The 27,983-nt window shown below is 36.9% G+C and overlaps 1 protein-coding gene across 1 annotated transcript in view; it reads right to left on the reverse strand.

Moving 5' to 3' along the window:
* The window catches only part of CDH12 (cadherin 12), a 347,372-nt gene extending 326,721 nt beyond the window's left edge, over window positions 1-20,651 (reverse strand). Inside the window, exon 1 of the mRNA XM_037063046.1 lies at window positions 20,329-20,651. The gene's annotated coding sequence lies outside the window, so the exon portion shown is untranslated. The remainder of the gene's footprint in view (window positions 1-20,328) is intronic.
* Between the last annotated feature and the right edge of the window lie 7,332 nt (window positions 20,652-27,983).

Consider the following 27,983-nt stretch of genomic DNA (forward strand, 5'->3'; position numbering starts at 1 on the left):
AGATCACATGGAGGATTATCAGTGGGGAGGGGGAAGGGCAGGGGAAAAGGTACATGGAATAATCAGCATAATTCATAGGTACAAAATAGATGGGAAGTTAAGAATAGTACAGGAAATGTAGAAGTCAAAGAACTTATGTGCAGAGCCCATGGACATGAACTAAGGGGTAGAGGTGGAATGCAAATGGGAGGGGATGTGCAGGGCAGAGGGGGATAAAGCAGAGAAAATGGGATAGCTATAATAGCACAATCAATAAAATCTATTAAAAATAAAAAAGTCAATAGCACCAATCAAATATTCCATTTTGTTATTTATACTTACAATAAACAGATATTTCGTCTGTATATTTTATTTTATTAGATATCATGTGAATCAAGCAAATTATTAGAAGCCATAAATGACTTTAATAAATTTATAAAAATGTAATTATTTGTTGGAAATCTCTTGTGTCAGCTCATCTCTTTTCATGGCGTTATCCACTTGTGAAAGACAAGGAACGGAAATCTCTTCCTTTTTTTGTCTGTTTCTAATTGTAGCACCCAGTAGTGAGTCAAGCCATGGTTTACAAGTGTACTCCCCTGAGGAAATAATGTGCATACTCTGCTGGCCTTGCCCAGGCCCAATGTGCTAAATTGCACCCGCTACTGGGTGCTTTTCTCAGGCCTGCTCACTTCACAGCTGGTAAGTTGACACTTCCCATCGCTTCACCTCTTGGCAACAGATGCCTCTCACTTAGGCACAGATGCTGAGTATTCAACCATCTCTAACATTAGCCTTGTGTTCGGGACTAATTGGGCCAGCAGAGTTATAATTAAAATTTGAATAATTAGATAACGGAAATGATTACTTTTGTAATTAATCCTCATATTGAGTCATCATGATCTGTCCTGGGTAATGACCAATGGTTTATACTTAATTTAAATTGAGATGATTCATTTTAAAAGCAAAGCATTACTAAAAATATCCCTCATGTCTACCCCAGAATAAATGTATTTTTTTTTAAAAAATGACACAATGTGTAGACACAGAATTTTCATTTTTCAAGTACATTTTATAGTGATCTGTTGGATGATGAATACTCATTTTAAATCATGCCAACAATTTGTTCTTATCTTTGTGGTGGTTTTTTGAGAATCCCACTTTGGCTTCTGCGTTGTGTTGGTGCTGTATGACCACATCAAAAAAGAGTCCTTTTTTCATCTTTCTCACAAAATTTACATGGTAATGAAAGCACATACATAAGAGCACATTGAAAATGAACCCTGTCCTCTCTCTTCATTGAACAGATCTACCAATGTTGGAATTCCTCACGGTTTGGTATAAGTTTCTTCTCTTATTCCTCTCCACATTCTGCCCACCCATATATGTGATGCCCAGAGAGTCACACGGTGATAAAAATTATTTTTTAAATTTTAATTGTTTAAGTACAGTTTTCTGTCCTTTACTCCCATTCCAGCCCACCTACTAGCCCCCTCCCATTTCCACGGCCCCCAGTTTTTGTCCATGTGTCTTTTGTACTTGTTCCTGTAAACCCTTCCCCTTTTCCCCTGAAATTCTCCTGCAATTCCCTCCCCTCTCCCCTCTGGACACTGTAAGCCTGTTCTCTATTTCAGCATGTTTGGTTATATTTTGCTTGTTTGTTTGTTTTGTTGTTTAGGTTCCTGTTAAAGAATTCGGATGGTAAAAGACCCCTAGAGTCATTAGTCCAAACACACCTATCAAATCTCTCCTCTCTGCTGATTTCGCACAAAGACTGGCCTATCTTGATCTGTTTCTCGTTAAAAGAACCACCAGCTCTGAAAATCAGTCTTTGTATTCATTCCTCTCATCTCTCCTTCCCACTACCATCACACTCCAATCTGTCATCCAATGATGCTGACTTTTCTCTTTAAATATTTCTCAAATCTAACCATTTCTCTCCAGCACCACAATGTGGGAGAATCCTGATATATTTCTTAAGGAACATAAGAGGTTTCCTCCCTCACTTTGCCTCATTTCCAACCTCCTTCTCTTGAAATTGTCGAAGCCTCATCCCCCATGGCTGTGTACCTCCCTCTCTGCTGTGACCGCCCTGGTTTCTCTCGACCATCCTAGTACACCAACTTCCCATTTGCCATTGTCTGAATTCTTCCATTCACCTGCACGGTCTTCCTTCCCTCTCCATCTAGTTAACTACACTTCCCCAGAGCTCTGTTCAAACACCTATTCTTCCAAGGCTCCTTTCGTCTTTCTAAACCAAGCCAGGCCCTTCCTTTCTACACTCTCATAACACCATTCACATTTTTTTTAGAGCACTTTCCACATTTGTATCTCAATGAATCATAAAGTAATAATACTATACTGAAAAAGGGGCCAAAATGTGTAGTTAGCCAAAAAGGATGGGAGAGGTACCAGAAGCCATTATTGTATGTTTACTTATACCCAGGCCATGTATACCAAGTGTCTATAAAGAACATAAACTTTGATACATGTGCGTAGTACAAAAGTAGTACTAAAGTAGTATTAATGTGACAAACACAGTGCAGTTCTCCAAGTTTATTTTAAAAATTAAGACATGTTCTAAGCTTGCATAGAGTTTATAATCTATCCGTTAATACAAATCTGCAAAGAAAAATTAGGAAGCAATATAGCCAATGTAGTAAAATAGATAATTAATGACTAGAGATCACAGATAGCTTCACAGTGAAAGCTATGTTAGTTTTGAGTTTCAAAGAGAACTAAGAAATAGCCACAAAGGTATGGAGGGGTAGGGGTAGGGCCAGACATACCATTAGGGAGGGATGAGTGTGTGGGCACGTGTGAGCACACACCTATTCCTGTGACTGCAGGTTATTCACAGTGACTGAAGATAATGTACAAGAAAAGGAATGGAGAGAGATAAGAGAAATGATAGAAGTTGGTGTGCATCCTCATATTTCATGTCAGAAAGACTAGAGCTAAATTTGGAGATAACTGCCATCAGGCTTTACTCTGGAAAGTGGTAAGGTTAATTTGTATTTTACATAGATCACAGCTCCGGGGACTGAGTGTGAAAGAGAAGAGATTGAAGACCAGAATATCAAAGTGGAGGCTGAGTTCCTTCCAGAAGGAAGGCCTGGACTTAATAGAAAAACAGCAAATATGCGGGCAGAGTTACACAGTTAAGGAATTAGGAGGGAAAATGAGAACCATGGCACAGGGAGGAGGTGTGGGGAAAAGTGCCGTAGTTTAGGAAGACACTCAGGTTTCAAACATGCACGCTGGGGAAAGTGGTAGGTTTACTAAGTATCTTTTAGCTTATCTCAGTGATACATTAGAGTCCTATAGATAAGCCATTTATTTGTTTTTGAATAATATTATTTTCATTTGAATGCATGTATAGCCAAAGGTGAACTAATGGTGTTGTGCTTTCCCAAACTGGGATTTAATGTTTCTAGGAGAAAATATATTCAGAATTTTAACCAAGAACATAAAGAAATGTATGGGTGACTTGGTTGAAACTAGATTCCAATGTAGTGATTTTTGAAGCTGTGAATGTTAGGTGATGGGAAAATTTATATTTCTTTTATGCTTTCAACAACATGTGTTGGCTTATTCCTTCCTTTTGCTGGGCATTTATGATCACAGGTGGATTGGTGAGAAACGCCCGGAGGAGGGTTTCACTTGGTGCCAAATGTCAACCTGTTTCCTGAATGTGCACAGCTTGGAATAGGAAGCTAATCATTCTCTTATTATCAGAAATTAAAGCTGAGTTTTTCAAGTTGCTACTTCTTTGAATTTTCTTCTGTGCATGCATACACCTTTGTTCAAGCTGCCAAATCTGTCAGGTGCATTCTTGGGGAGATCCGTGTGTGTACAGTTTTTCATGCAGCTGTCTTCCAGGAGCAGCACCCCAGGAGGATTGGTGAATGGACCAGCAGACTCCACCACACACTTTTACTGCAGAAGAGGATGATTAGGAGCTGGGTTTGGTTCATTTCAATTTACTGAATGAGTGATATCCTCCACATCATATTACTTATGGACTACTAATATAGATTGAATTTATATAGGATTAGTTTCTTGTATTTTTATTAAGAATAGCTTAGTGGAGTGAAATAAGCCAGGTGTTGAAGGACAAATACCATATGATTTTACCTTTAACAGGAAGCTAAACAACAAAACAAACAAGCAAGCAAAATATAACCAAAGACACTGAAATAGAGAACAGGGGGACAGCGACCAGAGGGGAGAGGGGAGGGAATTTCAGGGGAAATAGGGGAGGGATTTAGAGGAACATATATAAAGGATACATGGACAACAACTGAGAAGGGTGGAATGGGAGGGAGGGAGGAGCCCGGGGGGTGGGATAGAATGAGAGTAATAGACAGAAAACTGTACTTGAAAAATAATTAAATAATTAAAAAAAAAACTAAAAAAATAAAAATGATAAAGCAATAAAAAAGAATAGCTTAGTGGGTAGAAAATAAGAAGGGACTTTTTTTTAATTGAAAGAAGAGCACATTCTCACAACATATACTCACACAAGTAAAAATCAAGACACTAAAGTGAGAGGCCCACATTCAAAGTCTAGGATAGAGTCCAGAATCACGTCTCTGACTCATCACTGGAGGTGCATGCTGGCTTGTGACCCAGACGATCTACTTGAATGCGGTCAGTGGGGAAGAGAAAGCTGGCCCTGGGCAATGAAAAGTGGGGGTAAACAGAGAGGAAACACTCACGTGCCAGGCTTGTGGGCTTTGAGTTGACACATTGCCTTGCGGTGGATTTATTATGTCTACTATATCTTATCCCTACCATTATTTATTTGCTTTATGAAAATGACTATTTCTTGGTCTGCACGTGCTGTGTGCCTCGACGAAACCGCCAAGTTCAAGCTGTAAGCAATCAGCAATAAAGGGAGGGCTGTGTTCTTTCCCTATAGCTGCCCTTGTGTGAGCAATTCAGATCAGAACAGGGAACCGTGTTGCCCGGAGAAATTGCCATTTCTCAGGAGATGTCAGCAGGACAAGCCTTGCCTGGAAGAAGGCAGGGGGTCAGAGAGAGAAATACAAGAGTCCGATTTCCAGGAGCGCGAGGGAGCCCCTGAGGAGCTTTGACAAGCAGCCAGGGGAGCCACCGAGTGCCCCCGAGAGCAGCGGTGGAGTCAGTCCGTGGGTCCTGAGCCATCCTAAAGGTGGCGCTTGATGAAAATAAGATCCTATTTTATTGTCTCGCCTTAGACATTTGAGTTGTACTAGGTCCTCAATAAAATTTAATTTTCCATCCTCTGGGTAAACAGTGGCTGTTCTAGCTTGAGGTTTTTAGAGACCCCCGAGGGCAAGGTTGTAGCTTGGATCAGTGACAAGGATCTGGGTACCACTGACACCGAAAGGGGAATGAAAACATCCGTGGGGAAGCCAGCAAAATGGGGGGGGCTGGGACATTCAGGTAATATGTAACGGTCACATCCCCAGAGGCAACGTGCTGGCTCCAAGGCAGGCACTTGGCTAAGAACGTTTGTCACGGCACATTATTTTATCACAACTGCCGAGGTCATTAATATCACCTGTATGACATGACAGGAGGAAACCAGGCCTGGAAAAAGTATACCGCCTGAAGTTACACACGTAGTAAGGGAGGGATTCACGCTGGAAATTCAATCTGCTGAATTGCAAAGCTCTTTCTTTTAACGATTTCACCACTATTTTTATTCAGATGAACTTCGCAGTCCTGGAGGTCTTTCTGATGACCCCAGGGAGGCTGGGAAAGGCAAAGGAAAAACAATCATTTTTTTTTTTCTGGGAGAAACTGCTATTATCCAGCACCGTGATGGATGGGCACTTTCTGACACCTCATCTCATTTAATTCTCTAACCAGTCAATGAGAAAATGTAAAAATGTCTATTTTATACCTTTTAAACACAAAGAAGCGAAGAGCCTCTGACTCTTATTCTGTTGCCACCACAGTTGTTTCTTTGAAGAGGGTTTCTCTTTCATAATTCTTTGCAAAACAGAGCATGTTTTGCCAGTTTTTCAATCACTTTGTTGTCACTGAATTTGGCTTGACACTCGGGAATAAACAGTCTGGAGATCAAATGTACACTCATTCCTTTCTCTTAATGGTGTCTCTGTCACACACACACACCGATACACACACACGCTGCCCTACCATATTTTTAAAATTTTAACCCATTAATAATAAGGCAAGGCAGGATGCATGCATGTTGATTACAAAATTTAACTCAAGATGTCTAGATGAATTTAAATAAGAACATAAATAAGAACATGCTACATCTCACTTTTATGCATATTATATTATAGAAGGCCTGTGGACGTTGCATGTATAAATATATATGTATAAGGATGCATACATATGAATGAATAAAAGCATATACATATATATGCACATCTATCTGTCTATGCATCTACATGTTTAGAATGCTCTGTATTGCTTTCTGAATACCCCACTTCAGTAAGCAGCTCTTATGCAAGCCACATATACAAGCAGAAACTGCTTACACTGAACTGACACCAAATACACTGCTTCCAGAGGGCCCTTACTGGTTGCCATAAAATGGATATCCACATGGTGTAAGGGAATTTATTCTGACATGCCAATCAACGGGAGAACTATTCCTGAAGCCCCCTCAGCCGACATTAGGCCTCTCTGTGCCCTTTTCCTTGTTGCCTCTGTTTGCTCTCCCTCACTGACTGGGAAGGTGGCGCACACTGTAGTTTCCTGTGGGGTTTTCTGCCCCTTTGATTATCCCCTACAACAGACCTTTCTTCTTTTCACAATCTTCAGTGTGTAGGTGGGTCAGTCCCAGGTGCTCACGCCAGAGCTAATCCGATAAAAATAGATCATGACATTGACTAGCAAGAAACTGCTGTTGCGTTTCTAACACAAGGGCCTTCGATACCCCCGTTTGAAGTTTGGAAATAATATTGGGAAGCGTAGGCTTTGTCATGGAGCTCCAGGGAGACGCTCTGGGAGGGAAGGAGCTTGCAGCAGCAGCATCGCTTCCGTTCTATTTAGGCAGCTCATCTGTTTTATTCTAAATTGGTTTTTATTGCTTTTTATGAAGAGCATGTATTGGTAAAGTGTCCTTATTATAGAGTCCACATCTAAAATTGTGACATTATCACTTTTCCCTAAAATGCATCTGTACAATAAAAAGTTTTGGGCAATTACTTCAATTTTCTTCTTCAAGCGCTCCCCAGATGATCTCTTCACACACAAAATCATTACCTTTAAAGTTAATAAAGTCTCAAAACAATATAGATTTTCAGATTTATAAATTTGTATGCTCCTTGAAGAAGATTCTTATACACTTTTACATTTCTTATGAATCTGTGTGCAGCCAATTTGAGCACAATGCATGATTTTGCATGGGTCTCTAAACTTGCTAATTTGGGGGGAATTCTTTATGATTAAAGTAACAGAATAAGTATTATTTACTTCACCAAAAATCAGTGTCAACCTTATTTGAAAATAAAATGATAATATATTATAATAAAGTTATTAGCTAATGTGAAATACAACATTTAAAATTATTTAAAATCATACTATGTATGTCTGTGTAATATGTATGTATGTATGTATCTTTCTCTATCTCCACCTATTATCTATCATCTATCTATTACCTATTTATTTATCTATCATTCCCATGTAATTACCACCCACACCAAGGTACCTCAGAATCCTCCCTGTTTTACTTCTTCTCAGTCACCCCCCCCCACCATTATTCAGCTAAGTGAATAATGCTATAATGTTTTTTTCTTTTTGTTTTATATCATTACTAATGAGGTTGAAACTATGCTTCAGATGCAACTTGGACATCAAAAAAGTATCTTTTATGAACATGATATATCAATGATAGTTATGTTATCTGACAATTACCTAGGGGAAAATGCTAGACGCAGGCATCTCTAAAAGTCTTCAATATTTTTATTTTGGTGTGGGGATCGTAACTAACGCCAAAAGAGCATAATGCTTAACAAACTGTTTCTGCTATTTAAATTGCATCTAACAACCTGAATTCTGAGCTTGTACCATCTGCACATGTTGTTATGCTTTTGTCAGATTTAGATAAGTAGCTTCAGGACCTACAGAAATTCTACTTTTCATTAGTACCTTACTTCAACAATTCAGCTGTATCCTGTAAGTACTTCCTACACAAAACTCAAGGGCTAATTATTTTTTATCTTTACCTGAGGACATGCCCACTGGTTTTAGAGAGAGAGAAGGGAAGAGATGGAGAGAGAAAGAGACATCTATTGTTTACTTTCATATGTACCCCAACCTGAGACTGAACCCACAACCTAGGTACGTCCCTTAAATAAGAATTGAAACTGTGACCTTTAGGTTTCCAGCATGATACTCCAACCAACTGAGCCACACTGGCCAGGGATCAAGGGCTATTTTTTTCCGACATCTTTTACTTCCTTTGGTTGTGGCTCCATGTGGACAAAAACATTGTTAATTCTGGAATTTTCTTTTAGGATACAAAATGTATGAAACATTGCAGTACTAACACTAGCAAAGTTACTCTGCTTACCAGCCTCAACCCTAACCCTAACCCAACCCTCAAGAATTTGAAATATTTACCCACTGTAACAAGATTTAATTTTCGAAACTGGATGCTGATTCTACATAAAGCAATAACATATTGAGGATTCAGAGCCTGGACAAAATTGATAAATAAACTAGATATGGAGGAAGATTTTTATATTGCCCTTTGATTTGTTAATTTATAATCCCACTTTTTCAAAACCAACTGAAGAGTCAAAGAATATTTGACTTATATGATTCTAAGAAAAATGATACCTATGAGGACACAGTTCTCCTTAAAATGGGAAAAAGTTTTCCTAGTCAGTTTCCACCAAAGACGGAATAAACTGCTTTGGGAAGCAAAATGGGTTACCTTGACTGCTTCTATTCAAATAGAAATCACTGGATCCTTGAGAAGAATGCTACAACAAATGCACAGACACAAGACAGTAAAGAGGCTCTATCGTCTGCAGCTGTGTAGCTGCTTAGTCACGAGGGGTAGATAACCCAAGAGTTTGTGAAAACTAGACTCAGAAAGATCTGAAAGGGAGGGGGCGAGTAGAAAGGTTGGCCGTTTCAGAAACGGATCTATTCCTCAAGACCTGGAGTAGCACAGCCATCATCGCACAACCATCTTGGATTGTTTAAACAGAGCAGTGCGACACTTTCATTACTTCACCTAGAAGTTTTTGTGTTGTGTCACTGCTGCTTAGCTCTGTGTTGGACTCCCCCTGACCGGTTGCTGCAGACCAGAACACAATGGGGTCTGCTCTTTTTTTCTAGAATATCCTCAAAACAAAATACTATGGCATCCAGTAGGAAAAAAAAAAACCAAACCTGATGTCTAATTGTACTTCCAGGTTGATGTAGAATTGTGGGGCATTAAACCTTTTACTCCTTTTCTTTTCTGATGAGATATTTCTCTCTTATTTTGATATTATGTTTCTCCTTAGACACCAGCCCTGGCATTTATCTTCGTATTATGCTTCTCTCTGCCTTTCAGATGTTTGCCTTCAGGGACACTGATAAAACTATTGTATTTGTGGATCTGCATTAAAAATCACTTCTTTTCCTGACAAGCTACTTAAAGTGTCATTTGTGCTTTGTGAAGGATTTTAGAAAAATGCCAAGACCTGGACTCTGATGACCCAAACAGTTTCTGCAAGGGTTGCAATTTCCTTTTGAGGATTACGGTTCCAGGGAAGATTGCTTCTAAATATCTGCAAGACACATAGTTTCCAGAATTAATGCTGTTGTTCAATCTATATTGATTTCACCTTACCCCATATAAAGGATAAGTAATAAAGCAGAGTTTAATTATAGTTAAATTAAATAAAACAATGTAATCATTGCTTAAACATGAGAGATCAAATAGTATATATTCAGGATATGCTTTTGACAGCTGATTCTCTCAAGTATAGACAACTTTTATTGTTTGTTCTACCATTTATTTTTTTCTTAAAATACCAAAAAGCCTAAGAATAAGAATTTGTGTTGTCTTCTGCACTAAATATCATCAATTTATGAAATAAAAAAGCTAAAAGAATGGTACTTTTAAAAGAATGGACTTTTGAATTAAAATATTCATGTTCATTGATCACAAATATATCTGAAATGTCAACCAGTTATTACATAGAAATGAGCTGATTGAAAACAGGTGACCTTTACCAATGTGTGTGAACAAATTTTACTGTGCATTAAAGGATAAGGTGTCCACATGGTCCAAAATGTGGATATAATATATGAAATACATTAAATAAATTTCAGTGGTTAGAAACTGGCAAATTTTTGAACTAAACTAATTATACTATATTTTTGTGTTTTTGTCATTTTTATGAAAGTGACGTGGAGAAGCAAAATTCTGCTCAGGATGGCAGGAATCTAACTGCCCAAGTGGAACGAAAAAGCTCATGAATAAAAGATGGTCCTTGAATTCAGAGAAGTGCATTACCTGCCTTTTTTCCCCCTTTAACAAAAGATTTGTGTGCATTAGTGCCTGCCACTGGGAGTGCAGTAGTGAATGGAACAAGCATGGAATCTGGTGTTGAAGAGTTTGGAATTTAGCATTTTTAAATGACATAACGAGTTCTGTGAATGGAGTGGAAGGGGCATGAAATGTGCTGTGGAGACTGAATGGCAGACTACTTCCACTACAATGGTTGGGGCCCAAAACTATTCCGATAAAGTGACACCTTGAGTTCTGAAGACCAAGAGATCTTGCCGTATAAAATGTCAACTTAACATGAGAGTCAGGAATCATGAACTTTAGGGGAGGAACCAATGATGGCTGGGCAATAGACTGGTAGAATTTAAGCAAGGCAAGAGAAAATGCAGCCTCCGACGTTGCACAGAAATGCATGCCTTAGGAAGGCTTGGATTAGATTCTAAAAAAGAGGGGGCACTGAAAGGGAAACCTTTAACATAATACAATATAATCAGGTTTATGTTGAGAGGGGCCAATCTTCCGACAGTGGGGGTCACTATTTTGTGGAGGGGAGGAATATAAAAAAGGGGCTAGGGGCAAGTGCTCATCAAGGTGGTGTGAACTGTGGGAAGGCAAGGCTGAATGTTCGTGTGAGAGAGAATTAGAAGGCATAATTGAAAGTCTGATGACTGGATGTGCAGAGCATGAAAAGTGGGGAGGCAAAGATGACTGCTAAATTTCTAACTTGACCAACTGGGTGTCAGGATTGGAAGGTTTTTTGCTCTCTTTCTTCCTTCCTCTATTCTTTTTTTTTTCTCTTTTCTTTTCTGTTCCTTTCTTTTCTTTACATTTTCTTTTCCTTTCTCTCCTTTTTTGTTTCTTTTATTTCATTCTCTTTTTTGTCTTTCCTTTGTCTTTTCCTTCCTATAACATATATATAAGACCTACCTATATAATAGACACTGAGCTAGGTACTGAGACTTCAACGGTGAATACAAATAAGGTTTGTATGTTCACAGAGCTTGCGGTCTCATTGGAGAATCCATTATCAGGCAATAAATATTACATATTAGATGACCGGTAAGCAGAAAGAAATGGAGGGGGGGATGTTTTGTACATAACAGTGACAGAAAACTTCTGTGAGTAAATTACTTCCCCTAATTAATTTTAGTGACAATTAGCAACGAAGTACTGCAAAAAAAGAGACAGAGTTTCTGTCAAGCAGAGTAACACCTAGATTCTACTTCTGAACTGAAAGGGTCAAAATGTTATCCTCAGAAGAATGTGAGAGAAATTTAATTGGAATAGTTCACTCTGAGTGTGGTTTTCCAGCAAAAGTAGAGACATGAATGTGGGCCTTTCTGTTAGGTCACAATCGGAGAGAGGTGAATGTTAATACTTTTCCATGTCAATACTAGTAGATGTGTCAATCCATTGTCTGTCATTTTTCTGAAATTAAAGCTGAAATAAATTTGTCAACCTAATCACGCAATAGAGTTCCTAAAAGTCACATATAGTTACAAAATTGGCCAAATTCATATTCATTTAACCTCTCATTCATTTTGATTTTCTACACCTGAGCCTTCATAGAGGTTTGGCACAGAATTTTAAGAGTGTCTTTGTTTGTTTCTCTTCAGCCCTTCCAAAAACTATTTTTCCCTCTGATATTTCTGTTTTGTTGACTTTTATGTGTATGTGTGCACATATATATATATATATATATATATATATATATATGTGTGTGTGTGTGAGATATATATATATATATATATATCAATTTGAAGTAGTGAAAAATAGAAAGTAAGATTCAAAATAGAGCACCAATATACCTATTCCTCCCATTCTCAAAGTACTTTTTAGGGATCCCATTATCCCTGGGTTGATGTTCAAACTCCTTACACAGGTAAGTGGGGAGTTGCCCCTTCTTATACATACAACACACCATTGTCATGTTATATCAAACTAATGAGATCCTGGGGCATATCAGCAACTCTCTTATCATATGTCTGTGCTTTTGACATACTATGACTTTTACTAGGAACTTATGATCCCACCTGCTATATCTGTTGAAATTCAAGCTGTTCTTCAATTTCTAGCTCAGGAAACTGCTCGGAAGTATTCCGTGGTCCCTGAGTTGAGTTAGAAGTTCTCTTGGTTCACTAGTCACCCTCTCGATGTATCTTCCATGACCGTACACCAGGTGTACTTACTGTAGCTACTCTTTTCCTTGTCTGCTCCTTTACCCACAGGCAGAACGCACTGCGCATAGAAACCAGGACTTGTCCACATGTCCCTAGCAGCCTAGCATGGTATCAAACAAATAATTGTAGCTCTAAAGAGCTACAAAATAATTACTGAGCAAATTAAGTGGATGAAGGTAAGTCTTTTAAGAGAAAATTTTACTCTTAAGCAAGAGTGAAAGTATTATTATTTAGGTACTTACTTCAATCCTAACACACAAGCCATGTAATTAAGCAATTAGTTTGAAATGTCTATTCATTCTTTGTTCAATAGAGGGCTTCTGAGAAACCACTCTAAACCAGGCATTATTCTAGTTGTTGGGTTACAGCTATAAACTAAAAAAGAAAACAAAACAAAATAAAAAAATAGAACAGCCTTCAAAGAGCTTACATTGCAATGTTCGATAGATTGCCAGGAGTTAAACAACAAAAAAATAAATTGAAGAGTATGTGGTTAATATGATGTAATGTATTCTAGAAGAAATAAAATATAAAAGGGTAATGGGGAATTCTATGGGCATGTTTGTAACATTAAAAGTGATAATATAGCCCTGGCTGGTGTGGCTCAGTGGATTGAACACCAGACTGTGAAGCAGAGGGTCGCTGGTTCGATTCCCAGTCAGGGCACATGCCTGGGTTGCAGGCCAGGTTCCCTGGTGTGGGGCGCACAAGAAGCAACCACACATTGATGTTTCTCTCCCTCTCTTTCTCCATCCCTTCCCCTCTGTCTAAAACTAAACCAATAAAATATTTTAAAAAGTGATAATATAAATTATCCACAATTTGTGTCTGTATTAATGAAATATGGTATATCCTTAGCATTTTCTAGATTTTATCAATAACAAGAACATGGGACAACTGGAAATCAAAAAGCAACAAAAGATTAAAATAGAGGGGAGAGCCTTAATCAATATCCTTGTCACTTAGTTTTGGGAAAGAAGCAAACAGAACTGACAAATAATGAAGCTTCAGGATTTCATTCCTGGGATGAATAGAACTGAAATGCTATCTGAGAAGTCAGCTTTTCTGGTAAGTTTTAAACTGTGGCATGGAGTTACCCCAGGTGTTGCTAAAGTCAAACATTTCTACACATTGGAAAATAGTTGGGAAAGCAACAATTGCTCCATTCCCACTTAACTACAAAGAATTAACTACATTGGCAAAGCTTGCCTAAATACATTGTTTTCTAAAACATTTAACTACTCTACTTCCAGAGCGGATAAGTGGGATCAACAATAAATTAAACAATAATAACAATAAATAAGTTTCTCAATTTTAACCTGGCTTAACACATCCCATCACCCTTCTGCAATGCAGACAGATCCTTAAGAAATTTTATCAAGGTGAGCTGGGCTGTAAGTCTTATATTGCGGTAGGTCCTTGATTATTTTACCCCCCTGTGACTACCCTAAAGGGGGGGTGGGCAGAATAAGAACAGGATTTCTCCTCGACTAGCAACTTCCATGTCCCTCAGGCCCCACTTGAGAACCACTGAACCAGAGCAGCAGATGATATACAGCTTGTTCATACTGAGAGTTGCTGGTAGACAGCAGCAATCTGCAACCTTGTTTGCATATTAGAAAGGCCTAGACATCTGTTTAAATCCAGGTGATCTGGCCACATACCTGTCTGTTCTGATTTCACCAGAATAATCTATGTAAGTATCAAAACTGTCACTCCTGAGTAATTTCTCAGAACTACTAAGACACTGCTTCAGGTAGGGGACCCAGGGCTTGGCTGCTTTAAGACACAGAGTCATCAATTCCTTTATATACCAAAATATAAGAATATGTGATATGAAGGATAACAATGAACTTCATTGAAGAAAATACATCTCCACTATGCCTATTGATTGAATCAGTATACAAGATTTGGAATACTTTTGTGTAAATGTGTATATACACATATAGATACACATAAGCACATATATATATATATATATATATATATATATACACACACATATGTCTTTTTGGTTATACAAAACTTTTCAACATTTATAATTAAAGGATTTAAATATCAATGTGAAATACAGATGAATTAGTCAATAATAAAATTGATAAGCTTGAGTCAATCTCAAAATAGACACTTAGATAATTATCTTCAAGGTATTTTTAAAACATTCCACCAAATACTTCTTTTGCTTAGAATTAAAGAATTGTGCAACAAGAATTAATTTTTCTAATAAACAAAGAGTCAACAAACATTTTCTGTAAGAAAATAACAAATATTTCTATTTTTGAAGGCTCCACATTCTTTCTCATTCAACTCTTCAACTCTGGTTTTGGAGCACGCACAAAAATAGGGTTTCTCTAAACTGTGTCCTGAATGTTCTTTTTTCAAGAAATATCCACTCATCTGTCTAAATCACATATTTAATTATACAGAATTTCTAAAGTTCAAATGTACTGATATAAACACAGTGTTTAGTGGTCCCAGGAACTTCTGATAAGGTTCAAGTGTGCACCGATTTTAGGGACAGAGAACGTTCCTAATTTTCTCTACTTGAAACATAAGGTGAGGCAATGATAGCAAAGTTTTTTCTTTGTAATAACAACAGTCATTTCTTGAGAACCTGGAAATGATATTTTGGTAAGAATGGTAAGAATAAATGAAACACTAAGAATGTTACATCATTTATCTCCTTTATTTCTCACAACACTACTATGGGATCAGAACTACCATTATCTCCATTTTAGAGAACAAAGTTGAGACACCCTAACTGATTTGCTCAGGTACTGATTTAGCAAATTCCCTCGGTAGGATTTGAACCCATGTAACTGAACCCCAAACCTGAATTTATAGCCACTATATATTTTTGCCCCATTGATTGTCAACTAAGACTAAGGATATAAACAATATTAGGCCAGTCCTAATCTTTCAGTTTGTAAGATCCACAGATGTGAGTTGAAGAGACTGAAACAACAGAGAAGATGCAGAAAACCAGGGAATAAGTCTCACCAAGGCATGACATGCTTGGAATATCACCCAAGTCTCCCCAAATCACCCAGACTCATTGCCACCTCAAAGTGTCATTATGGTGAATAAAGAAATGCATCTCTTCTTCTAATGGATCTAAGAGGATTAGCCTTTTTTATTTCCTTTCTACCAACCTCATGACTAAGATTTATTCATGGTTTTTGCAGCCCAGACTATCTCTATGTTTTTGAGTGCTGGCTCCTACTCTTTAACTGCTGGTTATTCACATTTATCCATATTTAATTTCACCAAGTTCAACATTTGTTTTCTAATACAGAGTATCTGTTATTGGCAGGCTCCTCTGTAAGGCCATAGAGTAGCTAGAGGCCACTCTAGAGACATCTCTCTTCAATCTGGAAACATTCAGTTTTGGTTAAATCTGCCGTGGCCAGCTGGGCCTAGACACATGATCATGTTCTCTGGTTGGGGAAACCTATGCATTATGGACATTCAGTATAAACAAACTCCTCTGTAGCATCAATTTTCAATGCCATGTTCATTCCTCCAGAATAGTAATAAAGGAGATTATCTCTATATACTTTGTTTTTTTTTTTCATTCTTATACACAACCAGAATAAGTCAATAGCTTAACACAAAACTTGGAGAAGGGCAAGTAAGTTAGTGGCTGGATATTATACACTCACATTTCTTGATTATTCTTCTAATCATAACAGAATGAATAAATTGTAGTGTCTGGTATATGAAGGGAGATCCAAAAAATGAATTTATTTATAAAAATTGTGTATTTATTCTTACATGTTTAAACTTCAGTCACTTTCAAAGTATTCTCCATTTGATGTAATATACCTATTGAGACATTTTTCCATTGCTCAAATCAGTTTCTTTATTTTATTTTTTAAGATTTTATTTATTTATCTTAGAGGGGAAGGGAAAGAGAGAGGGAGAGAAATATCAATGTATAGTTATCTCTTGTGTGCCCCCCTGCTGGGAACTGGCCTGCAACTCAGGCATGTGCCCTGACTGGGAGTCGAACCACAATCCTTTGGTTTTTGTAGGCCCACACTTAATCCACTGAGCTACACCAGCCAGGGCTCAAAACAGTTTTTGAATGCATGGATTTTGATGCCTCTTAGTGCTTCTGATATTTTTTACCTCTTCCAAATTTGCAAAATGTTTCCCTTTGAGGATTTTTTTTCACCAGTGAAACAAAAAAAGTTGCTTAGAGTGAGATTGGGTAAATAGGGAGGGTGGGGCATGAGGGTCATACCGTTTTTCATCAAAAACTGCTGAACAGTCAGTATGGTTCGGGCAGATGTGCTCATAAATCACCCGTCATGAAATGAAAAATTGTGTTGAAAGAGTCTTGAAAAAAAAATTCACTGAGTCCGAATGCAGCCTCTCACAATAATACCAGCTGGTAGACGGATACAGACGGGTTCCTAGAACACTCCCCTAGTGGAGGAAGCCAGTACTATAAGAATCCCACCCTTCAGAAGATAATTCTAGTTCTTTTGCACCCCCTCATATTGTTGTTAAAATAGTGTAATAAGCTACACTATTAGCTTATTATAAAATCAGTTTTATAATAAGTTTATAAAAGATTGGAAGTGTATATAAAATCAGTAGAACAAATAGACTCCTGTATATTGAAATGTTTTTTAACCCACCTTTCAACATTCAATTCCAACTGTTAATTTCTTTATCTTTTCTAGTATTGTGACTCGCTTTTCCGATGAACATCAATTCTCTTTAACTTCTTTTTAATCTAAATTAAATACAATAATCACATCATATTTATATCTATTTTTATTGATTTTATCCTGAGAGTATCTCAACTCCTCTTGGAAATATGTACACATTACAGATACTAAATTTTGGTTCTTATTATCAATATTGTAGAGTGCTCTTCCCGTCACTACTAATCAGAATCAGCTTGGTGCAAAGACTTGAACACTAACCTATTTCAGAATCTAAAAAGTAAAGTATATGCCTGTTTCAAACACTGGTGTCTATGAAACTTACAAAATCATTTACTTTGAAGTTGCCAGAGTTAGACTATTCTGAGGATAATATAATCAAGCTATACTATCTTAACAATTATTTTAAAATATTCAAGAGCATCACATCAAATACTGAAAAAAGGCACCATATACAAGGAGATAAAGAAGTACGGCATAAAGACTGTGAGCTTTAAACACAGCCTGAGCTGAACTTAAAACAGCTCCAGTACCTCTGGTACGTCCTTAGCCCAGTTGCATATCCTCTCCCAGCCTGTGTCTCCTCATCTGGAAAACAGGTAAATAACTTCCATGCCAACATTTTGACTTCATAATTATACAGTCATACATATAGACTTTGGACTCTAACTGTCTGGCTTTAGCAGGCATGTTAGACACGGCCTCTCTCCACTGTCTTTTATTGAAAATATCTCATTCTGAGGAGTGGGTTATACATCTTAAGGCAGCATTTATACAGTTGTAACAGACTTATTTGGTCTAAATTTTGAAACCACTTACTCTAATTGAGGTTATCCTATAAGAGGTTTTCTGGTCTCACAGAAAAAAATTACTGTCAAATGCATGAAAAATTGGATTCAATATAGAACCTGGAGGTAAGGTAGCACAATAATACGAGCAGAAAAAAAGAAAGTCTGATTGAGGAGGCAGATGCTACAGGATATAAATGGCTCCTAATTCTCAACTATACACCAGAGTTTATCCATTCCCTTTCAGCCTGTATAATGCAGATGAAGACAATACCTAAAATGGCAAGCCCATTCAAACTTTACATATATCATTTTGATTAAGAATTATAGTTATCTTTAGTTTTAAATATAAATAGTTCATTATACACTACCCATACTTTCAATGGTCAATACATCAAGTAACACATTTAGTAAAATTTCATTGGGTATTCCAGGAGGAATAGTCCAAAATGCAAAGGTGTTTTGAGCAATGGACCAGTTTTGTCACTACTGAATGTGAACCTACTTGGTTAGTGTTGCCTCTTCCTAACTTATAAAAGTTGCTTGAAAAATGAAAACTCCAAAGACTCAGTGACAGTAACTGTGGTCAACATGCCCTTTTCTCAGGTCTCATTGAATCACTCGAGAAACGATTTCCCCCAGAGAAAAGAGAAGTCTCGGTGCAGCAGAGGAGCACACATGTCTCTGGGCTTTAGTTGAAAACATACACACAACCAGCAAGTACGAGTCAGCCCCTATGGGTATCCTAAATACAGCTTATTCCTGTGGGGGAAGCAATAATATCTACATTAGCTTAAAAAGCTCTCCAGAGAATTTCAGAAAGATACCCAATTGATATAAGCCATGTTCTAACATCTTAATAAAATGTCCTGCACCAGGATACCCACAAGAGAAAGGTGGAATCAACCTCCCATGAAATATGAGTTCTCATTCTACAAAGCACATTAAAGATGCCACCATAAATCTTCAGACAAAAGCAGATAGATATTTCCATAATGCTTTAGCATAACTGATTAGTTATTGAAATTCAATATTTGTAAGCATGTATCTTATAATGATATATGTTTATATTTTAAAGTATGGGTGTTTCATTTTCTGAAAAGTGTTTTGAAGTATAAGCACTACATATGAAGTGGTTGCTATTATTTACTCATGTGTTTAGAGTGCTAACCAATCTGTCGCTCATTTATAATTACAGTAATAGAATTATTTTAGAATTCTTGATTGCATAGACATTTATCATGATGCTGGATGAAACCATCAGGCTATACGCGTATATGCACAACAAAGTGGAAAAGAGAGAGTTCAGATACTCCAATCAAACTTGGGAGAAAAGTTGGTCTCATTCTCTGTAGACATTTTTAACAAACTTAGGAGGAAAATGTGTTTCGAAGAAATGGCATGGACTCGTTTACCTGAGTTACAGACACCATTGCCCTGAGCCGGGCAAAAGGCAAGCATTACCTCACTGCCCCCTGGTTGGTTAACAAAACACAACCTCACACAGAAGCCATAGATTCGATGAACACGTAACCTGAATCTCTTACTGAAGAATTCTTCCTGAAGAAGTTAACTTTTCTTCACTTTCCTTCTTATTCATCTATGTCACACAGTGTTCTCTCTTGGATTAAAACTATAAATCATATCAGTCGTAGAACAATTGTCTTTAGTTCATTTTTTCTTCATAGCTACATCAGAAACTTTATCATTTAGATTTTAATTCCTTAATGAAAACTATTAAATTATTCAAGGGTTTAGTCCCAAACCCTTAACCCAAAGAAAGCTCAGGAATGTTGTTAAAGTAGAACGCTGAACAAGATTCCAACTGTCATTTACAAATTCTTCTTTCCACCTGATTTAACTTTGAAGCTTTTAGAATTAGAGATTTCACCATACGACATGAACAAAATACTTCAATTAAAATCAAGTTGCTTTAGCCCTGCATAGTTCTCTAGATTATGAAAATGTAAAATGAGAAATGAACCCTTTTTTGTCATATATTCTTTTTATTTTCTCTTGATGTAAGGCAAGGTGCTATTATTTCAAAAGAAATTGTCTGGAATGGCATGATCCACATGCCAGTTTCTTTCTAGGACCCTGGCTTCTAAACTAAGCCTTTCCCGACATAAACAGTCACTTGCTGCAGTGCAGACCGTGGGTTTAGTCAGTCAGAACTTTCAATGCAGAAATTCGGCGCGATGCAGTCACCCAGGTCCAGCAGCACTTACCTTAATTGAAATACTCTCTGTGAAAGAGGTGAGAAACCAGTCAAATCAACCGTGAATGGGGTGGGGAGATCCAAGTTTTCAATCAACACCCTTCAAGTAGCCGCATGCTGTGCCTTCTTCTCCTGTTTATGTTGAACCCCTCACTGTCTAAAAGGACCGGAACAAAAAAAGAAGAAAAAAAAAAAAGAAAAGAAGAAAAAAGCTGAAATCCTCAGAGGTTCCAGTGCGTAAGTGAAGACTAAGCGATGTTCCTGATCGGGAGATCCTCAGTGAACGAGCTGCATTTGGTGGCTCCCTAACCGCTGTGCTCGGCTTCTCGCAGGTCCCCAGAGCTGGGGCTAATCATTGACCTGATTAGCAGGGACCGGGCTGCTTCTCGTGCTCAGGCTACTCACGCGGAGAGTCGGTGGGTCTCCTGGGAAAAGGCACCAAGGCCACTTGGGAATCTTGTCTTTTTCAGCGGAATAGATGGATAAAACTATGCCTATAATTTGCAAGGAGATTAACCACAGTGTTAAGCCACGGGAGGACTTTAACAAATGGGCTTTCTCCTGCTGGTTTGCAAGGTACACTTGTGTTAGAGACCAGGTACAGGAAAACAATTAATAGACTGACTGATACAGATGATGCGCAAGACAAGCCAAAAGCTGAAAATGTTTAAAGCAGTGGGATGAAAGAGATAGCTGTGCTTGTGTTTGCCCCAAGCCTGGTACATACTTCAACCTTTGTCGAAGCAAAATGAATTTATAGGTTTATCACAACGCCCCAGAGTGCGAGTCTCTGATTTATAAAAAGGAAGTATTCAGGGGGAGGTTAAGAATAGCACAGGATATAGAGAAGCCAAATAACTTATGCGTCCGATCCATGGACATGAACTAAGGGGGGAATGCTAGAGGGAAGTGGGGTGCAAGGCAGAGGGAGAGAAAGGGGAGAAAGTGAGACAACTGTAATAGCACAATCAATACAATCGACTTAAAAAGGAAGCATTCATACTAAACAAGCATGTTTGACAGTTTCTTAAAGACAAAGGACTTCAACCAAGACACAGAGAATACAGCATTGCTTCTGCAGTTTTGCAAATCATATTTTTAATTAGCATCACACTTGCGCAAATGTTTGTGTTATACTACTAACCTGAGTAACATAGGGAATTACAACATCACACCTGAGACATTTCTATTATCTGCTAAAATATCGATTGTCTAAAACCAACCAAACAAACACAAAAACAAGGATAGGAGATAATCTAAATATTGAATATTTTAAATGGAGTCATGTGCCATTAACAGCCTGTGGTTACCCAGCCTCCGACCACAGAAGAAACCCTTCAACATCTTATATCAAAAGTTACCTGAAGAAACCTTGCTCTTTCAAAAAGGTCACTTAACCAAAGTGCTCCAAGTGGTTAACTTCTGACAACTTTCACTTCTATAGGAGAAAATTATTCAAATAACATAAAAAGAACAGATGAGCTTCGCCATTCACATGGCTGTGGGTGAGAAGAATCTCATTGCCAGGGAGAAAACTGACAAGCGTCCTCTCGCAATGAGACAGTGAGCTAAGTTCAGCATTTCTGTCTTCCAAGTAGGTCTCACTTGAGTCACTTAGCATTTCCTTGGGGTGTGTGTGTGTGTGTGTGTGTGAGAGAGAGGGGGGGTGAATTATATTTGCATTGTAATATTTTAATATGTACGTATAGCATCTGGCACAAATAATGCCCCTTTTCATTATAAAATCTTTTATTACAAAATCATAAGCATGTAATTCTGTAATATAGCCATATCACACTCAAGCACACCATATGACATTTTAGGTGAAGTGTTCGGATTGAAACTACAAATCCTTACACTCCAATTAGTACCCTACCAACCACCCTCAAGCAGGTGTTACTTCTGTAGGAACCTGCATTCTTTAGGGAAAAAAAAACACATTTCAGTAAATGAATGGACAAAACATAATGGAGAACCTACATATCATACACACGCTCAAGAAAACTTTTAAAAATGCATTTCATTAAAACATAAGCACTGTGGTGGAACTTCTTGGATATAATAAAACTTCAGAGTAAGTGTGTTGTGAGAGAGCACATGCTTGAACTTGAAACAGAAATGAACTTGTGAAAATCCCCAGGGTGGGTGGAGCTGTATCCTAGGCTGAGGAGGACTCTTGCTCCCTCAGCTGGCGGAGGGTGACAGCCGAAGGTGAAGAAACTAGTCAGTAAACCTCAGGAGAGGGAGAATAACTTCTGCTGCCTTGAAGCAGGAAACTCATTATCCAATTATAAATTGGCATTAAAGTAGTGTACTAGAAAAGAGGTTGCTTAAATTTAAATTGATGCACATCAATAAGTTGTAAATAAATAGTACAGGAAACATAACTGCTAATTTCTTCTTCAATGATCTTTTATTCATTTTTTAAATTTGAATTATTGTTCACACACAGTTTTCTGTCTTTCACTTCCATCCCAGCCCACCCCCCTTCTTGAATGATCTTGAGTAGTCATTAACACAGAACTTGCAAGTGCAAATCTGATCAAATGCTCGCATCCAATGTCTAGTGATCAGGCAATTAAAGCACTCGGTTTTTGTGTTGGTTGAAGCCTCATTCTGAGGCTCTAAAGAGTGACCTTTTTTCGAAATATTAAGGCAGTGCTTATTTACTTGAAGCTCATCCTACAGCAATTATCACCAACTAAAAATGCGTTCTAAGTCAAGCTAACTTTAGGCACAATCGATAGTTTCTATCTGGAAAACTATGATTGTGTAAAGGCGGCACTGACAGTACTTCCAAATAACCAGTCTCGTTGTTCTCAAAGGATCCGAAGGTTTTTCATTCTAAATATTTTCTACAGAGAGTTTGTGTGACTCTGTGGTAATATTTTTAACCTCTGTTAAACAAATAATTGATTTTAGGTGGAAGAATACTCATTGTAACAAAGCAAATTGAGACTAATTTGTGGGGAGAGGAGAGAGGAGAGGGGAGTGGTAGTTGGGGTACCATGTATGCAATACTTGTTATGTGCAAGATACTTTGTATGCACATTAGCTGTAGCTATTGTCCATGAAATCCTTAAAACAAATTTATTAAGCAGGCATTATTATCTTTTTAATATTTTTAATTGTTAAGCTAGGGCTCTTAGGACTTCATTTGCCAATGTCACACAGCCAGTACGAAGCACATCTAGAAATAAAAATCAAGTAATTTAAACTGTAAAACCTTGATGGTTAGAAATGTCCAAACATTAAGAGATATAGCTACTTCCAGAATATTACAAAAATTGCCTTGTTTTCAATGACTTGCAAAAGACATATTTACATCTTTAAAACTTTTTCTTTGTGACTGATAAAGTATGACATCATAACAGTTTAACCACAATAGTTATGTATATTTTAGCAGAAAATAAAATTCAACAAAAATAAACTTTAGTCTAAAAACAAACTCAATCTAGAATTTTTAAAAGATGTAATTTCACTAGCATAAACCACTCAATTTCAAAAATTTTATCTCTTGTGCAATACATCTATGTTATCCTCAAAAATAAAAACTTGTTTGTGTTTTAAACAGGCAAATGAATCTACTCTAAATAGATATGGTTAATTTGAAAATACTTACTAGAAATATAGTGGGCCAAAGTTATCACGATTTCTCATATTTCAGTTCTTTAAGAGAATTAATGTAATAGCAAAGCTCAAAAATTCTATGTAGCTGAACAACTTATTTCTAGTTTGTTCAAGCTTTATGTGGAAGTTACTTAAAACTGCTATTTCATATGATCTGCTGAAATTCTCAGACACATTCTTTATCTTACAGAGAAATGTTGTGACCACATTTTTCCAAGGGTTCTAATAAAATTCTACCTAAAAATATGATAACTCAAGTTAAGTTAGCTCTTAAACTTGGCCAAGAAATGTTCCACCTCTTATCTCACTTGATTATTACAAGGATCTTGTAAAATAGGTTATGATAAGTATTTTCATATTTTAACAAAGATAAATTAGGAATAAAAAAAGCAAGTGGTAGTCCTTTGGTCTTTTACACTTAGTGGGAAACCTGCTGTCCTCCTTCCCAGACAAAGGTTGTTGCTCCCCAACTTATGTTAATTTCTTTTTTGAGGAGATACTTTTACCCTTTTTGAGTGTCAGAAAGAGGGGAAGAAAGGGTGAGTGTGAAGTTTTGAAATGTAGAAAGATCTGGGCATTTATGTACTAAATAGTATCTAATTAATTTGCTGCTCACTAAAAATTCCTAAGATACAAAAAAATCCTTATTTTGATGGACTATTAATGTGAAATTATATAACCACATATAATTGTTTGAACACATTTCTATCACCATATATATATATATATATACGCCATATATATATCACCATATATATATATATATATATATATATATATATGCACTGTTAACACAACAAAAATTTGCTAACAATACCAAATATTGGCAATGATGTAAAATATCTATAACTCTACTATACTGCTTGTAGAAATATAAAGTGGCACAAACACTTTGAAAACACTTTGGCGGCGTTTTCTTAAAATTTTAAACACATACCTATTGTATAACGCAGCTCTCTGACTCCAAGGTATTTACCCAAAAGAAGAAAAGGAAATGTCCATTCAAAGATGTACACAAATGATTGACTTTGTTCATAATGTCCAAAAACTAGAAACAATCCAAATGCCCGTCAACAGGTAAATGGATAAACCATGGTTCATTCATTCAATGAAGTGAATTAAAAGGAACACACTACTAATACACTGAAAACCTAAACCACAAAGTCATTATTCTGACTGAAAAAAAAATCCACAGACAACCAAGCAATGTGTGTATAACTAATATGGACACAAAGCATAGTGACGGGAGGGAGAAAAGCGGCTGAGGGAGGGTGGGGCTGGAATAAGAGATGGAAAAGTTGCAGGAAACCTTTCCGGAGGATGAGTATGTATCTTGATTTTGGTGGTGGTTTCAAAAGTGCACATGTCTGTCAAAACCCTTCTAATTTACACTTCACAAATATGTGCAGGTTGTTTGATATGTTATACCTTAATAAAGTTGCAAACATGCACATCTTCATTTTTCTTTGGTAAAACATTACCATAATTATATTACAAACACCATATGTTATTCATAATAAGATAACAATGGGCATATATTTAATCCTATATTCTATTATCTAAAGAAATCATATTAAAGCTGAAATAAACTTACCTACTTTGTATCTCTAACAGTTTCTCAGATTATATAGAACGTTCCCCATTCAACGTTTAAAATAACTTAAAACTTAGGGTCCTAGTACCTATCTAGATGATAGTTTGGTATGATTTTATGTAAGGAAATAAAGTGCTATTTGATTTCAAACAATGGCCACTGAGGAATGCTTATTTCTTGACACATTTGTATCATCGCTCATTTGTTTAGGACTTCTCTTTGTTGTGATTTGAAATCTCACCATAGCATACCTGCAGCGTTTCTGCCACAGCAGGCGACTACTTTACAGAGAAATAATTGGGATCTCTCATTCTGCAACTATATTTGACAAGCTGTAAGATGAAAATACTTTATACCACATCACAGTGTTGGTATTGTGAGAGTGGCTCTGTACTGAATCTCCCTCTTACTCCTATCTACTTACTCATTTACTAAATTGAACTTTTCCATTGGGTTTCATGGTGACCCCATGAACTTCTAAATATCACGTTCACTCTGTCCTCCGTCACACTGACTGTAATACCCACTTTTCTTCCATGTCAGCTTGCTCATTTTTACTCTCTGCAAAAGTCAATAATTTGCTGCCATAACATAAAGAATAAGTGACTTCTCTCTGCCTTGCTGACTCTATTTTCCTTATTAAAATAAGTTAAACTCTCTACACTAATACAGGATTTAAGCATATCCCAGGCTGTTGATGAACAGTCTGATAATAATACTTTTACTACTCAGTATACATCAGATACATGGATTTAAGTTTTGGGAATAATGGTACAGTAGTAAAAAAAAGATGAAAATATAGGAAATTTGGTGTATCCCTGGGATTAATACAAGAACAGCAAACAGAAGCCGCTGGGCTGCTGGGCTCTTTGCTTATACACATGTGCCTGAGTTTCATCAGACTGAAGAGGAGGATAAACAGTGTGACATGAGGTGATGTATATGCAAGACTAAGATTAAATGAGCTACTGGACATGAAGCACCAAGAAGGTTACTGTTACAAAATGAGGGCTCCATAAATATTAGCAACTGTCATTGAACAGCCAGTCTACGTACAAGCAAATTCTACACATATTATTTCATCTGTATGTATTTCAGCGTGCCAGAAAATAAGGGCCTCCTCCTTCCTTCCTCCCTCCCTCCCTCCCTTGCTTCCTTCCTTTTTTCCTTTCTCTCTTTCTTTCTTCTTTCTTCTGCAACATATTATCACATGGTGTTTTGTTTGGCTTTAAGTGACTGATGTTAATGGGCGTACCTTGAAGATTTAGTAGAATTTACTAGATTCCTGCAGTTGCACCACATTCAAGTCCCTGCTAGTCGTTCAGAGTGTTGTTATTATTTCATTATAGACCTTACAAAAAGTGTACTGGCCAATGATTTCTTAAACCCAATTCCAAAAGCTACTACTTTTATCTCCCCAAATGTCTTATCGATAGTGGTTAAGAACAACAGTTGAACTATTAAGTATTACTATAAATTTTAATAATTGACATAAATCTCAAGAAGTCCCCAGTTGCTTGGTGAGTAAAATGTAAAATACTTGATTATAATTAAAATCCTCCTTGATCTGCCTATAAAGTGATTTCCCACCATTTCAAAGACAAAAGCTAGTCTCTTTAATTGTTATCCGAATATAACTTTACATTTTCTATGTTTTTTTAGTTCTGGTGTTTAATCTGAAGTCTATAAACCTTAACATGTTTATGTAAAAGGACCTAGAGTGTTTGAGAGTTCGCACAGTGTTTAATGTAAATGCTGGACACAAAATGGACCCTTGGTAAATATTTGCTGAACACACAGTATAATGCCCTATTGAACAAAATATTGGTTTTCTGTAACTGGCAGATGTTCACCTGCTCGTCAGTTTACTATTCTGCTTAAGAGCAGCACAGAAAAATCTTTAGGGAATTAGATTTCCAGATGCCTGTACCCTGCTGGAGAATATGAAAAGCTATCACAATTTCCCACACCAGACTACTTCATTCAGGGCAGTCCTCTCAAAGGAGCTACAAAGCAAGGACCATTTACCTTTATCACATCACGCTATTTTTCTTACTGAAAGACAAAGAATAAAGTCCTTGATTTCTAATGGAGAAAACTAGTTATTTTAAGATGCCTTCTTATGTAAATCATATTTCATAATGACAAGTCAACTTTACAATTTAATTGAATGTTGTTAATTCATATAATCTTGCTGAGTATGTAGTCTACTCCAGTTAAAATGTGAGTTATTTTTCATTTCATATAATCATCATTTTAGGTTTTTTTGTTTTATTAATTTTAAACTCTGTGCTATGGATATGAAGTATGATAATCATATATTATTAAATTTCTTGAGAAAATTGATATTTTAAAATTTATATCTTCATTTATAATTAAAGCATGCAATTTATTATATTAATGACAGAGGCAAACATATTCACTGTTAGCTGCAAAATGAT

Source organism: Sturnira hondurensis, unplaced genomic scaffold (assembly GCF_014824575.4).
Source record: "Sturnira hondurensis isolate 20B ecotype Veracruz unplaced genomic scaffold, ASM1482457v3 Scaffold0014384, whole genome shotgun sequence".
NCBI classification, from domain to species: Eukaryota; Metazoa; Chordata; class Mammalia; order Chiroptera; family Phyllostomidae; genus Sturnira; species Sturnira hondurensis.